We start from the raw sequence: 17,159 nt of genomic DNA, 5'->3' as shown, positions 1-17,159 counted from the left end.
CTCGGGTCTCACTGCTTTCCTCTACCGTGATTAGTGCATAACGAACAAATTCAGTAATATTACTGTGACTTAGAGTTAGGAATATCACGAATCCTTCAGGAATCAGAAACTGCTCTTAAACACATTGCAGTGGATTGAGGACAATAAACCAGACTTGAGAAGAAATCATAAAGACCACTTGTGAATGTTGTATTAAGTTGTACAGAGAACTGCCATAATCCTGATTTTACATATTCCTTATAATCATACTGTATTGGCTTGAATGGCAGTCCTCAGAAAAAAAAAATATTCACCCTATGAATGTGACCTTATTTAAGAAAAATGTGTCTTTGCAGATTTAATTAATTTAGAGATCATTATGGACTAAGGTAGACCCTAAACCCAATGAAAAAGTTTCATAGAAAATAGAAGAATAAGAACACACAGGAGAAAGGTTATCAAAACAGACCCAGAGACCCCACTTGAAATGAAGGGTTGCCAGACACCACTCAAAGCTGGAAAGCGACATGAAGTGGATTCCCTGTCAGAGCATCTGCAAGGAAGCAACCCTAATTTTTAGATACTTTAAGTTTCTGTTAGACTTGCAGAACTATGAGAGAATAAATTTCTATTCTTTTTTAGGGGGGAACCTATGTATGTATGTAGTATGTACTGTGTGTGTGTGTGTGTGTGTCATGTGTGCATGGTTTGTGAATGCATAGTACATGCAGATGTGTGGGTCCCATGTACATTCATGACAAAGCCAGGAGAAAACATTTGGTGTCTTCCTTTATTGCACCATCATGTTGCTTCCTTGAGAAAGTCTTTCACTGAACCTGGAGCTGTCTTTTTTTTTTTTTTTTTTTTTTTTTTTTAGTCATATTGGCTAATCAGCCAGCCTCAGAGATTTTCCAGACTCCCCCCCACCCTAGTCCAGGACGACCGGGGATACAAGCATGTGTGGCCACACCTAGCCCTTTACCTGGATGCCAGGGATCAAACTATGGCCCTCACACTTACATTGCAAGGGTTCTTAGCAACTGAGCTACTTCCCCAGCCCAATTTCCATTTCCTTAACTCATAAAGCTTGTGCCATATTGTTGCCTGGCTAAGAAACTATTTAGACACTTTTTTTTTATTAGCAAACAAAGAGACTTAAGTGAAAACTATAATAATTTCCTGGAAATTCTGTCATTGACAATTATTCCTATGCCTATTTTGTACCAGGCATTACTCTGGTTGAGATGCCACAATAAACACCACAGGCCTGGCTTTGAGACACTTCTGCTATAACTGAAGCAGGCTTGAAAGAAGTAATGAAATCAAGTGACTCTATAATGTGTTAGGCAGGGGCAAATGCCTCAGAGGGGAAAAAAAATAAGCAGCCTGAAGAAAGCTGGTCTACTAGTTTATTGCACTACGTTAAGACACAGATCTCTGATAAAGGGGCATTTATGCAAAGTCTTGAAAAGTGGGGAAATGGTCCACGCAGAAATACGGTAGAAGAAAATGTGGTGGCAACTAGTGGAGAAGTCCTCATGAGAGGTGGCTTGGTGTAACTTGGAAGGACTGACATGTCATGGCAGGGAGTGCCTGGCGAAGAATCACTAGGGTAGAAGTGAAGGAATAGATAGATTGAATAGACTTTATGAGATGACTTAGGTGTAATGAGTGCTGAGTTAAAGAGCAGACACTAGGGGATTCTAGACAATGGGAAAGCTGTCATAACATGTTTGCAGGTATCACTGTCTGGGAGTCAGAGTGTATAGCTCGGTGGCAGAGTGCTTGCTAGCGTGAACTAAGCCCTAGAGGTGGTCCTCGACACCACAGACAACAATGACAATGGTAAAGCATTCCTCAGCTTCTTATATAAAAACGGCCCATATGAAAGGTACTAGTTAGGAGGTTCTAACAACACTCGAGGTAAGAATTTACAGCACAATGAACTTAAGAGCTTATGGTGAAAGCAGTGAGAAGAACGATCAATTTCTAAAAACGTCTGAAGGGGAAACTGACCGGAATTTTGAGAGAGGGGTCAGTGGCTTCAAGGTTCTAAGCTGAGCACCTAGAAACATGAAGTTGCCCTTAATTGAGACAGAAAGACTAATAGTTATTAGTGGTGTATCAGGAACTTGAACTCAGGTCCTGAGTGCCCTTGCCCATACATCCCACAGGAGCAAGTTGACACTGCTCAAAGGCTAAATCCAAAACCCAAGGTAGCCAAGACTGGCTGGCACTGTCTATGATGTAGCACAGGCAGAGGTGGACAGGCTGGGCCAAGACATGAATCCCATGGGTCAATGTCATGTCCAGTGGATTTGCAGATCACCTCCTGTAGCTGCTGGGGTGAGCATCCACTTTGGAAGCCTGTGCTCCAACCCTGGTCTCAACCACCTGGAACCAGACCTGTCCCTCTGTGTAGATGAAACCTCTGGGGACCAAGTAATTTTTTTTTTTTTTGGTCGTTCACAGGGAAAGCCCTTGAAATGTACCAGCGTTACCTCTGAGCCAACTTGAACAACCAACAGTCATTCGATCTCATTGACTTCCTACTTGATCTCAGGTGTTAAGCTCTGTGCTTGACTTTGACAATTCATATGTGAATGATAGAAAAGATCTTGTGTTTGTGAAACAATTAAGGACAGCAAAACCCAGTACAAACCCATACATACTTAATAAAATGCAAAGACCAAGGATCTTCAAGGGTTCTAGCGAGAAGGATCAGTTGGGAAAGTGTTAGTCACATGAGGATGGGGAAGAGTTCAGGTCCCCAGCACCAATCCCAGCACAGCGGAGCCAGAGACAGGGGTATCCCACCAATTTGCTTGCTATCTAGACTTAGCCTAATCAGTGAGCCTCAGATTCGGTAATAAACACTGTCAAAAGAAAAAGGAGCAGCTGGAGAGATAGCTTAGCAGTCAAGGCATTTGCCTGCAAAACCTCAGGAACTAGGTTTGATTCCCCAGGACCCACATAAGCCAGATGCACAAGGTGGCACATGTGTCTGGAGTTTGTTTGTAGTGGCTGGAGGCCCTGGCATACCCATTTTCTCTCTCTCTCTCTCTCTCTCTCTCTCTCTCTCTCTCTCTCTCAACTAAATAACTAATTTTAAAAAAAGTAAGGAGGAGAGTGATTAAGAAAGATACTTAACATTGCCTTCTGCTTCCACATGCACACACATACATATGTACCCACACGTACACATGTGCTTTCCCCTCCATGTCACTCACACACACACACACACACCCTTTACAAATACATGAGATCACTTAGTAGAAAAATAACTTAGCAGCCACTTGATTATAAACTTCTAAAATTTGAAGGCAAGCCCAGATCAATTCTCCCTGGGATGATATTGCTGAAAACACCAAGACAGTCTTGTATAACGTTACAAGAACAGTATCTCACCAAAGTAGGTGAAGCACAGTTCCTTCCAACCAGATCTAAAACAGAACATTCAGTTCTCAGTGTTTGGCTTTTAAAACAAAAGAATGCAGACATGTGAGAGAAAGAGAGAGAGGGAGAGTGAATGGAGAAAGTGAAAGTCTTTAAAGGGCAGCAGCAAAAACAGAAGAGTATTCCAAGATAGAGAGGATAAAGACACCAGGTTTGGGGAAAGGCAGAGCCCAGAGAGCATGAGGACAAGGCTCTGTGTAATGGAGGATACTGATGTCTCCTTCCTTGGGCCACTGAGACAATTCAATGTAATCAGACAAGCGAAAACAGCATGTCAACTGGCCAAACTACCTATGCTAGGCATCACTAAAATTGAAGGTCTAGCACCCCGGAGACATGTACCAGGTGTTTTCCATGTGGTACCAAGACATAAAGGGAGGATTAATGACCAATGAACATTGGTCGAGAGTAAATATGGACTTTCCAAAGACCTAAGGGGCAGTTTGGGTCAGCTGACTCCTTAATCCTGCAGGTCAATAGCTGGCTAGGTGAAAGTGTAAAGGTGATGCTAAAAAAGAATGTTTTCCACTTAACAGTATGTAAGTTGAGGTTTTCCAGTTCTTAAAAATATTTTTATCTATCTGTAAGCAGAGAGAGCTAGAAGAAAAACAGACAGAGAAAATGGGCATGCCAGGGCCTCTAGCCACTGAAAACAAACTCCAGATGCATTCAACACTCTGTACATCTGGTTTTACATGGGTACTGGGGAATCAAACCTGGATCATCAGGTTTTTCAGGCAAGCACTTTAACCACTGAGCAATCTCTCTAGCCCTGTTGCTTGTTTTTACCAACTCCAATTATATCCCGGTGGTGATGGCTTTTCTTATTCCTTCTTAGTCACTTTCATCCCACAAAAACATAATGAAGGGTCAGGAGAGATAGCTCAATAGGTCAAGGGTTTTTTTCACCAGAACCCACATAAAAAAAGGTCGAGGTGCCATGTCATTATAATCCTAGCATTGGAGAAGCAGAGATAGAAGAATTCTTGGGACTCACTGGCTAGCCAGTCTAGCCTTATTGGTGAGCTTCAGGCCATTAAGAGACCTTGTCTCAAAAACAAAAACAGACAGGATGTAAAGAGTATTATCTGAGACAGTCCTCTGGCTTCCACATGAATGTAAACATGTATGTACATGCACCTGTGCCCACACACGTACACACATACACACACACACACACACTCACACACACAATCTTTAAATTTCCCCAATTATTTAGGAAAGTATCAGGTAACTTCACTACAGTTACACAGTTATAATTATATCACTTAAACTTGTCTCATGATAGAACTTATTATAAAGGCATTTAGACAAGCTCATTCCCTCTAAGCTCCTCAAAGGTCTTTCAATCAAATAAAAGCCAAACCATGGAATACATTCAGACGAGAGTGAAACTTTCTTCTGAGAAGCTGCAAACAATATAAATCATTATTAGATAGCTGATAACCACCACATTGATGAAATGCTCTTAGTAGGGTAAAATAATTGAGATGATAATTAGGCATAATTAGCATTATTGTAAGTCAATCATATTTCAGTGAAAAGAAAACATATTTGGCTAAAAGGATGTAATTTTTTTGTTGGTACTATACAAATTCTTTCTGGTTCTGCTAGGTCACTCATTGCATTTGTATTTGGCTGGAGATTTTCATTTTAACAAAAGCTTATTTTAGTAAATAGCAGAGCTTTTAGAAGCCTCTCTCCTGGATGCATCCAAAATCTTTTCAATGGCTCCTATCACTCTTTCTAATCCACATATCTCATGACTATTTCCCAATGCCGCAGTCAAGCCCACAACCTGCAGTGGCAGTAACAAGATAATATGTAGAAGAAAGGATTCCTTCATTTTCTTGGTTTTAATACACTACTGTCATATATTTAGCAGGTAATTGTGGGGAAAATTATATTTTATCCTAGAAAATAATCTCCCTCATTTTCTTACATTACCTATCATTTGTAAGTTGTACTTATTCATTAGATCAAACTTTTCTGCACTAAACCTCTAAAAATTTTGGTAGCTTTTTTCCCCCTTATCTTTTACAACAGAATTCATACAATCATGGTCAGAAAAAGAAAAGGAAAATCTTTACAAGTAAGACAAGACAGATTAGCGATAAAAGAACACATAAAAATACACCACTGGGCAAGAATCAGCAATTGCTTCATGAAAGTAAAAACAGGAAATGAGTATAAATAAGACACACAAGCCAGTGATTTAAGACCTAAGGACCCAGGAAGTCACAGGGATAAAAAGCCAAAGACAGGCCAAGTGCAGTGTGCTTAAAATGGAAAACAGAATGTGGCTTTCTACAAGGAGATGGGGGACTTTTCAAAAGTATTCTCAAATGTTCTTAAGACAAAAAAAAATAAATGGTCCTAGAAAGAAATTTGCTAGTGATAGTCATGGTTATAATACTTAATGGCCTGGACACCCATAACCTCATAGTACCTGACACTACCTACACAATACCAGTATAATTGAAGTAAAAGCTGATCACATCAAAATAAATGACTGGGGCTGGAGAGATGGCTTAGCAGTTAAGCGCTTGCCTGTGAAGCCTAAGGACCCCGGTTCGAGGCTCGGTTCCCCAGGTCCCACGTTAGCCAGATGCACAAAGGGGAGCACGCGTCTGGAGTTCGTTTGCAGTGGCTGGAAGCCTTGGCGCGCCCATTCTCTCTCTCCCTCTATCTGTCTTTCTCTCTATGTCTGTCACTCTCAAATAACTAAATAAAAAATGAACAAAAAATATTTAAAAAAATAAATAAATAAATAAATTAAATAAATGACTGATTGAGAGGGGCAGGGGATATGATGGAGAGTAGAGTTGTGAAGGGGAAAGTGGGGGCAAACAATTATCATGGCTTATTGTCTATAATTATGTAAGTTGTCCATAATAAAAATTAAAAAGAGTTAGGATGAATATAATATATAAAACTACATTACAAAGAGTAGGAAAACAATTATTCTGAATATGTCAGTAATCATAACAGGAAATTGCATTTTTAGGCCCCTTAAAAAATCCATGACCTAGGGCTGGAGAGATGGCTTAGCAGTTAAGCGCTTGCCTATGAAGCCTAAGGACCCCGGTTCGAGGCTCGGTTCCCCAGGTCCCACGTTAGCCAGATGCACAAGGGGGCGCACGCGTCTGGAGTTCGTTTGCAGTGGCTGGAAACCCTGGCGCGCCCATTCTCTCTCTCTCCCTCCATCTGTCTTTCTCTCTGCATCTGTAGCTCTCAAATAAATAAATAAATAATTTTTAAAAAATCCATGACCTAGAGTTGGATTAGGGTTCCCTAAAATTGTCATTATAAAGAAAATTAAAATTTCATATACATTAAAATCTGAATTCCTCTTTGAAAAAAAAATCAACACTCTTTAATATCCCCAGGAACCCAAAGGTCCCTCAGATATAAATTCTAATGAAGCCATGGAGAATTTTCACAGTTTAAATGATCTAAAGAAATATGGTAATAGTTGGCATTTAAAAAAATGAACTGCAGACACTTAAAGTTAGATGATAGTGGTTGCTTGGCTCTTTACAACTCTCAATGTGTTTATCAATAATTTATTAGGAAAATGTCAAAATGTCCTTGGCGGGAAGGTACATGGGATAATGACACTCTTAAAAACAGTTCATGCAAGAGGCTGCACAATGATTGTCAGGTGTTTGTGGCACACTTCCAACCCTTCCATCGAGTCACATCCTTAAATATTATGGAACATAAATCAAGGAAATGGCAGCCTGAAATGAGCCCGTTAGGTGTGCAGCCCTCTGCCATAAACGCAGAGGAAGGCCGCTTCTGTGATTGACATAGTTAGCTTTGTTCTGTGGCTTAAGGGCCTAAAGAAACATTTAAAATCCCTTGTCTCACCATCAACTCCCCCATCTGATCATCATATTATCTCATTAGTTCAATAAAGTTAGTATTTTTACTTCTGTCAACTCATGTTTCCCCAGCTGTCATCTTTTTACCTTAATGAACTCTGAGCATGCAGCTACAGTGCAATGGGAATGACTTTTCACAAGAGCACTAGGAGATGCGTCTGAAAGGGCGATATCTTCTTCACAAACATCATCACAACGTGGGGCCCACAAAGCAACGCAGGACTAAACCAGAAGCCTGCCTCTCCATGCTTGAGGGAGGGCATTCCATGCATTGTAACTCGAATTTGTGGGATTGATGGCTGGAAACAGAATTTTTACCTTTTTTCCTTGTCTTTTATTTCCAAACATCAGTATTATCACTACTGTTGTTGATTTTGGTAAAAATGTTGCTGATTTCCTTGTCATTAGCTTATTGAGTAAATAATCTCTTTTTGTGATCAGATACTACTCATGTTATAAAAATAATACTGTCATGTTACTTACTCATCCATCTATCAATCCACTTTTCAGTGGTAAGTATTCTTTTTTTTGTTGTTGTTCATTTTTTATTTATTTATTTGAGAGCGACAGACATAGAAAGACAGATAGAGGGAGGGAGAGAGAATGGGCGCACCAGGGCCTCCAGCCACTGCAAACGAACTCCAGATGTGTGCGCCCCCTTGTGCATCTGGCTAACGTGGGACCTGGGGAACCGAGCCTCGAACCGGAGTCCTTAGGCTTCACAGGCAAGTGCTTAACCGCTAAGCCATCTCTCCAGCCCAGTGGTAAGTATTCTTTCCTAGTCACTACATTAGCTTCCGTGTGTCAATAAGTAAGAAACAAACATTATTTTGAAGAAATTTGTAACTTAATGGTGGTATATAGTTCAAGGTATTATTCATGAATGTTTATGAAAATACAGTAAAGGATAAAGCCAATCTCATTGTATTACATTTGTACATATCCATGAATTTGTTATTAGAGTAACCTAAAAGATATGTTCTACTTATTCCAAGCCATCTCTAGGGTTTTACTTCTTTTTCCAGTTTTTTTGTTTGTTTGTTTTTTGGCTTTTTTTTTTTTTTTTTTTTTTTGAGGAGGGTTTCATTCTGTTGTCCAGACTAGCCTGGAACTCACTAAATGGTCCAGGCTGGCCTCCAATTCATGATTCTCTTGTCTCAGGCTCCCAAGTGCTGAGTTTCCAGATGTGCAACACCATGCCTATCTCTAGCCATCTCACAGTTCACCTCCAAATAAGAATACTGTCAGCTCCATAAACACACACAAATATCCTTTTTATAAAAAGTTGGGTTTCCTGAATATTAAATGAATAGTATATGCTTGAAATGTAAATACTTTAAGTCATAAATTAATATTTCAGCTCATAGAGAAACCAAAGCACAATTCAAAGTTAAATTTTCCTTTTTCACTAAAGAAAATTAACACCAATGTGTACAGATTAGCTAAACTACCTAGGTTTCGCATCTGACATAACAACAGTCTATGTATTGCTTGCTTGTTTCTGCTTTATAAACCTCTTGCCTGTTTCTTCTGTGCTGAGATGGCAGGCAGGAGCTTCCATGCCTGGCAACCATCTATGTAGTTTTGCAACCTAGTGCTTACTTATCTCGAACTACAGAGGTGCCAGTAAATACTGGTGCTTGGATCATACTTAAGCTGTGAACAAAAGGTCCCAGAAAAAAAAAAAAAAAAAAAAAAAAAAGTCACACCCACCTCGAACATCCTGCAAGTCTAATGGATTGATCAGAGTTTCAGTCGTTTTAGGGAGGCTGGAATGCTGCCTGTCCCCAGCCACCCTGCCCTGGGTTATCTTAGCTTTTTCATGGTCCCTTACCATGCACTTCTGTGTCTGACCTGACACTCTGCACCTATTAAGCCAATTCTTTCGGAATGTCACAATAGCCCTCCCGTAGCTTCTACCCACCTGACAGGTTAGCATGTCATCAGATAGCATCTGTGACTGACAACAGGGATTTGCCCGCTTGGCAGTAACCCACCCACCTGAGATTCTCACCAGTGTATTTGTTTTTCTTGACCCTCTTTTGTTCTGTCACTATAAAAACTTCATGAAACTGTTTTCACAGTAGAACATGGAATTTAGGGCAACCTAAATGCCACTTCTATCAGGCTCCATAATAAACTCTTATTCCCTGTGAGGTAAGAGCTATTTATTTTCATTTTCACAGTTAATGTAGCAGCCAGCATTATCGGTTCTAATCCCCCCACACACACACATACACAGACATATTTACTACATGCCATCTCACTTCCTCCCCAGAGAGGAGAGGTAGATTTCCTCACCATCTGTCTTCAGGTTTGTCAAGGTGAAGGTCTTGGGCCAACAGAATGAGGTTAAAATTATATGTCAGGAATAAGCTTAACCCACAAGAAGGGACAAATGATTTTTCTTCTCCCTCTCTCATGCCTCGATCATACCATGAAAACAAAACAAAAAAATAAATAAACATGCCTATGCTCACCTTTTCATCCCAAAGGGAAGAGGTCATGTGGAAGGAAACTGTCCCAAATAAGCTGCCTCAACCCAACTCAAACCCAAGAGCAGCTCAAAAGAATGAACAATCTTTGGACTGCCTCTTGAATAAGCCCAGGACAGAGTAGCTGAGAAACCAAACTCAAACAAAGTATAGCAGTTGCACTATGCCAATAAGCTATTTTATTAATTTTTCATATCATTGAATATGGGGGAGTTGCACAATAACACCTGGCTTATATAATTACAATGCTTTCAATTTAATTAACAGAATTCAACCCAGACTGAATTAGACAGTGAAAAAAACATGTTGTTTCACCAAATCAAAGAGACCAGTAAGAGATCCCACTGCAAGAACAGCTTGACCTAGAGATTCTGCGTGCCTCTTGAGTGTCTCTATAAATTTCCCTACATGTCTCTGGCCTTTGGACTCTTCCATATGCTGGTCTCATTCACAGACAAAGCCCCCTCATTGGTGCCAAATTAGCTGTGGAAATTCTGGGCCTGATGTCTGTGAACTTGACTTTCCCCATTCCAGGTTGAAATGGCCAAGACTTTATCCCAGCATTCCAAACAACAGTACAGAGACCGACTCTGACCTGAGACCATGAACCAGCCAATTTATGGGGAGGCTGGGAAAATGGGAGAAGGGGACTGACTCATCCTATGATTTGGGGTCTAGCTTCCCAGACAAACAAGAGCTGTAAGCTAGTTTATAAAATTCCATGCACGCTTTCCTATGTCCAGGACTGGGAAAGGGATCCACAAAAGGAAAAATCAACATGGGAGAAGCACCTACAAATCACAAAATCTACTGCTTTTTTTCTTGCATTGGGTCTTAGATAGTCAAAGCCTCTTATTGCCACACCTTTCAAATAAGTACTCTTCCATCAATGACCATAAGTGTTACTTATTTGAATTAGCTGTATACTTTCAGTACGAAGCTTTTGGATACATGAGATGTAAAGAGACAGGAAAACAAAGGAGTTGTAACCAGACACAGCTTCTATTTGAAATTCCAGTGCCATTGCTCTGCATCAGCTCCACCACTTGAGAAGCTCAGGTCTAGCAAAGAGGGGGAAAAGATCCATTTTAAGTAGATCTGTGACAATACAGTGCAAGAAGGTCTTGAAAACCACGAAGTCATAATAATAATGCTGACAGTAGAGAACATGCCAGAAACTAGGCAAAGAAACGCTTGCCAAAAGCGTCCAGGAAACAGCTCAAGCTGTAAGGTTCTGGGGACAAATTCCAGCTCTGAGAGCCTGAGGTGCCTCCACCATTTCCCCTGAAAGAAGGGTTGGGGGATCTAAGTTGGGTTGGGGTATTTAAGAAGGGTTGGGGGATCTAAGAAGGGTTGAGGTATTTAAGAAGGGTTGTTGGGGATCTAAGAAGGGTTGGGGTATTTAAGAAGGGTCGGGGGTGTGAACAGCCCATTCATTCAGCTAGGGTTTTATGCGGGTGCTTTTCGATTCCAAATCAGGAGAGAATTCTAAGACCCATTGTTTAATTTCAAAAGTTGTGTTTGAAAAACACAACAAGCCTTTTATTTGTGTTACCTAATTCTCAGCTGCAAACTGAAACTTCTTGAGTGTGGTGCCTCATAGAAGGCAGAGGGACTTAATTAAATTTTGCATGCCGTTTCTAAGTGGATTGCTGGGGTAATACCAGGATTAATTAGTTTCATGTTGTTAATTCAATTCAAAGGTTGCTGATAAACTAAGACCATCAAACTCCATTAGAAGAAACAAAAACTTCTTAATTATGACAGCATCTTTGGGGTCGTGGAGAAGTTCTGTGTGCGTGTTCAAGCTCTGTCTGGGGTTACTTCCTCCTGTGATGGAGCCACTGTACAGATCAGAGTTTTCATCTTTCATAGTTGGCATGTAAAACACACACACACACACACACACACACACACACACACACACACACACGCAGAGAGAGAGAGAGAGAGGGAGAGGGAGAGAGACAGAGAGAGAGATTCTTTGTCTTTGATAACTCTTTCTGCTCTTTTTTATTTTATTTATTTATTTATTTATTTTTGGTATTTTGAGGTACAGTCTCATTCCAGCTCAGGCTGATGCTGACCTGGAATTCACTATGTAGTCTCAGAGTGGCCTCAAACTCACAGCAATCCTCCTATCTCTGCCTGCCAAGTGCTGAGATTAAAGACATGCGCCACCACGCCAGTTCTTTCTGCTCTTTGGAATGTGAAACTGTACATTTCAAAACTGACTTGCAGGAGGATGATCCGAGGCACGCACACACAAGGCTAAAGAATTTGGTTTCACCATATTCATCTCCTCCCTCCTCTGTCTTGCACCTTTTCTGTCCTTGAAATCTTTTATCATCAAACGTTCTATGTTGTGTAGAATTTGTTGAAGGTATGTAAACCACCAATAATCTGTTTCTCAGGCCTGGGGAGATAGTTCAATGGATGAAGTGCTTGCCAGGCAAGCATGAGGACCCGCATTCAAATCCCCTGGACCCACACAAAGACAGAAGTTGCAGCAAGTTTCCATAATCCCAGCAGGGGGAGAAGGGAGGTAGAGATATGAGAATTTCCTAGAATCTTACGTGGGCTTGGCAGATTGAGTGTTGAACAAAGGGAGACCCTCAAATGAAGTACAAGGCTAAGGACTGTCACCTGAAAAGTGCCCTCTGGATTTTACACATGGGCAACCCACAGCATAAGCATACTTCCTCCCACTTCAAGAACCATTTCTGTCTCCATCACCTCCAAATGAGCCTCACCTTGCAGTGACAGAACAGAGGGGGAACTCAAGCCTGCCTCTGGCCACATAGTCACTGGGCCACTGAGTGGTGTAACACACACGTATGCTGCAGCTCTGTGTACAGTCAACTATCCTTGGACCTTGCCATGGTCCCTTTAACCCGCTCCCTCCCTCATCTGTACAGTTCACTTCTCTGCCTTCCAAACACACACTTTCAGAAAATGTGCCTGTAAAGACACACACACACATACTTTCCTAATTATTCCTCTCCCCTTTTCTTGTTGTACACCCCTCACCCCACCTGGGACATCTCCCATGAGTCCCAGAGCTAGGCTGGACGTCAATCCCATGAACTAACCCAACACTACATCTTTTCACTAATGTAGCAATGGAGATAGTGCAGTGACCTGTAAATTATCAGCAACACTCACTAGAAAGTAAGTTCTGAGTGACAGGAATGTTTCTGATGGTTGTTACTCAGCAATGTTGCACTTGATAGACAAAAATTCCACATTTCTTTTCTGTGTAGTGATTTGTGTGTGTCCCTGTGTGGCACAAGCATATGTGTGTATATTTACCTGTGTGTGGGTACACAGGTGTATGCACGTGGAAGCCAGATGTTGATGTTGGGTGTCTTCTTCAATCAGTCTTCACATTATTATTATTGTTATTGTTATTGTTGTTATTGTTATTGTTATTGTTATGAGCAAAGATATCTCACCAACCCTGGAGTTCCCTGATTCAGCTCAACTAGTTGGCCAGCAAGTTCTGTGGATTCTATTGTCCCTGCCTCCCCAGTGCTGGGATTACAGTTTGTGTCACCCCACACAGCTTTATCCAGGTGCTGGAGAATCAAACTCAGGTCCTCATGCTTGTGTGGTAATCACTTTACTAATTAAATCATCTCTCCAGCTCCCATTCACTCATTTATTTACTTACTAACTTATTTATTTACTTATTGATTTATTTAATTTGAAGTTCTAGGGCTTGAAACCAGAACCCTGTGCATGCTGAGCAAGCACTTGACCACTGAGGTACAGCCTTGCCCTCAATCAGTAGTCACAAGGGAATAAAGAAGATGGTGCCTGGAATGACCCTCGGAGTCTGCTTTTGCACCTTGGTCAGTGCTAGGGGTCTGACTTCCTCCTGAGTGCCAGTCTTAAATTTTATGGACAGATTAGCCCTTTGCAACTTTTCTGGTGGACGTTTAGTTGCCTCCAAGTGTGAATTCTTCCCTTTGAATTTGTAAAGGAATATTTGAGCCTTTATTTGAAAGTGTTCGTATGGAGTGGACTTAGGGAAACATCGTCCATGTGTCTACTAAGCGGGCCATGGGATAAGTTACAGACGTTAAAACCGAAGAAAACACTACGTGAGGCTTCTGGTGAGTCTTGTTAAAGTGAAAGATTATAATCCCTTCTTTGATATTTCTCACTTTCCTACTTAACTTGTGGATGTGATGACTGGTTCACCAACAGCTATCTTGGACCACAAGTAGTAAGTTAAGGATGAAAGAAATTTGTGTCTCTTAACAGTTTTCAGGAGTCACTAACCAAGCCACATTTCACCATAACTTATGGCCAAATTTCTTTCACAAGAGAGAAAAGAAATAGGTCTTAGTAAACTCACTGTTATTTCAGGCACTTTTTAATATAATAGCTCAATCTGATCTTAACTGTCTCAACAGGGATAAACATAGGGTTTCTATATCTGTGTACAAGGCTCTGAGCTATTGCTGGTCATTTTAAGTATAACCACAGAACGGAAAATGAATCAATGTCTGGTTAAAAATTTACTCTGTACTTTTTCCCAGGAAATACACTTCCTACCAACCTCTTGCCCCAATGTCAATCACTGTGTTCTGGAAGACCTTTGGACCCTGACTTCATCATGAAGCACATTAGAATTATTTAAATATATATCTTAAACTTTAAGTTCCTTGAGGACTGGAAATGTGTTCCTCTTATTTCTTTCACATAGTCTGCAAACTATTCAATACACTTAAGCAACTAAGTATTGCTGTATGTGTGATTTATGTTATATTTCTAGCATTATTAAACATATTTTGAATACTAAACAATAAAGGAGGTTGTGTTACTTTCCATTTGTTAAATTTTGGAACAAAGGCAATTTCTAATTGGAGGAACAATTCAAAAAAAGCAGAGAAAATTTTCAGGCCAGAGAGATGGATTCATGTATAAAATGCTTGCTGTGAAAGTGTGAAAACCTAGATTCAAACGCCTGGAACCCACATAAAAATGTAAAATGTGAGGCATGTGAACAGGGAATGCAGAGACAGGAAGATCCTCCAGGCTCATTAGCTAGCTAGTTTATCCAAATTGGTGGGCTCTAGAGTTTAGTGAGAGACTCTGTCTCAAAAAGCAAGGTGGAAAGGGCTGGAGAGATGGCTTAGCAATGAAGTCGCTTGCCTGTGAAGTCTAAAAACCCATATTCGATCTCTCTCCTGATCTCACATCAACCAGAAAAACAAAGGTGATGCAAGTGCAATGTTGCACATGCCCACTAGATGGCACAAGCATCTGGAGTTTGATTATAGTGACTAAGGCCCTGATGTGTCAATTCTCTCTCTCACTCTCTCTCTCTCTCAAAAAAAAAAAAAAAAAAAAAGTAAGGTGGAAAGTGATTGAGGGACCACCTGATGAAGACCTCAAACCTCCATGTATATATGTAAATACATGCATGAGCACACACACCCATATGTGCCCACACATGTCAGTATGAACACAGCCATGCACACCACACACACATCCATATGCAAAACAGAGACTATTACTTCTCCTTAGGAATACCTAAGTGCATCTCCCTTCCTTCCTTTGGTCCCCTTATTTATTTATTTTTTTTTTGTAATGCTTTCTGCAGCCAAGTGATACACACATGCATGATTTTTTTTTTTCACTTGCCTTCTAGAATATAGGACCCATGAGAACTTGGACTTGGTGATTTATGAAGTAAACTCATTTATCTTTGAGCTTGAATGGATGGACAAGGCAGGAATGTCTATGCACTAAAAATAACAAAAATATATTTATAGGATGTGAAAATTTCTACTGTCAACTTGAATGAATCAGGACTCAAGTAACAGACATGTCTTTTGTGGAGATCAGTGAGGGTGTCTCCAGGAAGGATGAAATGAAGAAGGAAGACCTTTCTCAACAGTGGGCAGCCTTTCTGGTGACAGCCTATGTGTAAAAAGGTTCCAAGAAAAAAAAAAAAAAAGACTTCTTTTTGCCTGGCTGCCCTTTCACCTTGCTGGTGAGTATATCTACCTGTTACTATTATCCTTAACAAACATCAGAACCCAACTTCTTCAGCATTCCAACCTGGACTGAAGACCAGCTGCTATTCAGAAATCCTCTGGGACTTCAGCACCAGATTGGGACTGTTGTTGCATCAGGTTTATAGTCTGAGCAGCTTAGACTCTCTGGCCTACAAACAACCATTGTTGGACTGCAGCTCATATTGTATAAGATAATATAATAAATGCATTTATAATATTTCTTCATTTGATGAGTTCTGCTCCTCTAGAGACTCATACAGAGGCTCAAGAAGAATGTAGATGCACATGAATCACTGCCTTGAGTGTTGATTTTTGTTTTGTCTTAGGAAATCATCAGAATATTTCCAGCTTAACTTTGGGCAATAGAGTCCCCTTTTCAAAATGAAAATCCAATGTTACACAAAGTGACATGGACATGTGACTTTGTGTAACCCACACAAAGCTTACTGGTACCCCTATGTGGGACACTCACACATGGGGTGAGAACTGTTTTGCTGTCTAAAGCAGGGCAAGCTTTGTCTTCTGGGTTCCTGCTTTGTCATTGCCTTGCAATCCCTAAGGCACTTTTGGGGAAACAGGGCTTCATAAAAACCACTTTGAAAATCACATTTGCTGCCTCTGGAGAGACATCCAACTCTGAGCATGGTTAATCAGGTGGGACTTTCTGTCTAAGATGATGGAGGCCTGAGGAGGTGAGAAGTTTTGATGGAAGTTGATGTGGACTGATTTCACAGGGAAGGAAGACGAGAGCTGGGAACTTGACAGTCAGCATCTGTAAGCATTTAGATTATAATGGAACCAGGGGCAATAAGCAGCCTGGATCTTGAGACTGAATCAAGCTGAGAAAACCTAATTGCTTTCTTTCTTCCTCTCTTTTTAAAGGGAATGGAAATTGGATGATTAATAAAAGAGAACAAAATGAAGATGTAACACCACCTAATTTTGTAAAGTACTTAATACACTATCTAATAAAGTCTTACTTGCTAAATGAATTCAAATTGGATTGGATTTGGACCCCAACATTTTATATGAGCTGAAAGAAGGCTGGAGACATAGAAACCGAGGACAGACGTGATATGTTACATTACAGAGCTGCCTGATAGCCCTGCCCCAGGAATCAATGAAGCTCTGCTGTTAGTTAACAGCTTCATTAATGATCTACATGATGAGACAAAAGAGTATCCTAATGAGTGTTACTGAAGAAACCATGAGGAGATGCCTCAAATTCCACTCTCGCAACTAAGAGATTTTCAATGTGCAAACAATATGCAGTAACAACTGGAGGAGACACCATAGAGCCTGGAATTTGG

Source organism: Jaculus jaculus, chromosome 6 (genome assembly GCF_020740685.1).
Source record: "Jaculus jaculus isolate mJacJac1 chromosome 6, mJacJac1.mat.Y.cur, whole genome shotgun sequence".
Taxonomy (NCBI): domain Eukaryota; kingdom Metazoa; phylum Chordata; class Mammalia; order Rodentia; family Dipodidae; genus Jaculus; species Jaculus jaculus.
This window is presented reverse-complemented; position numbering follows the sequence as displayed.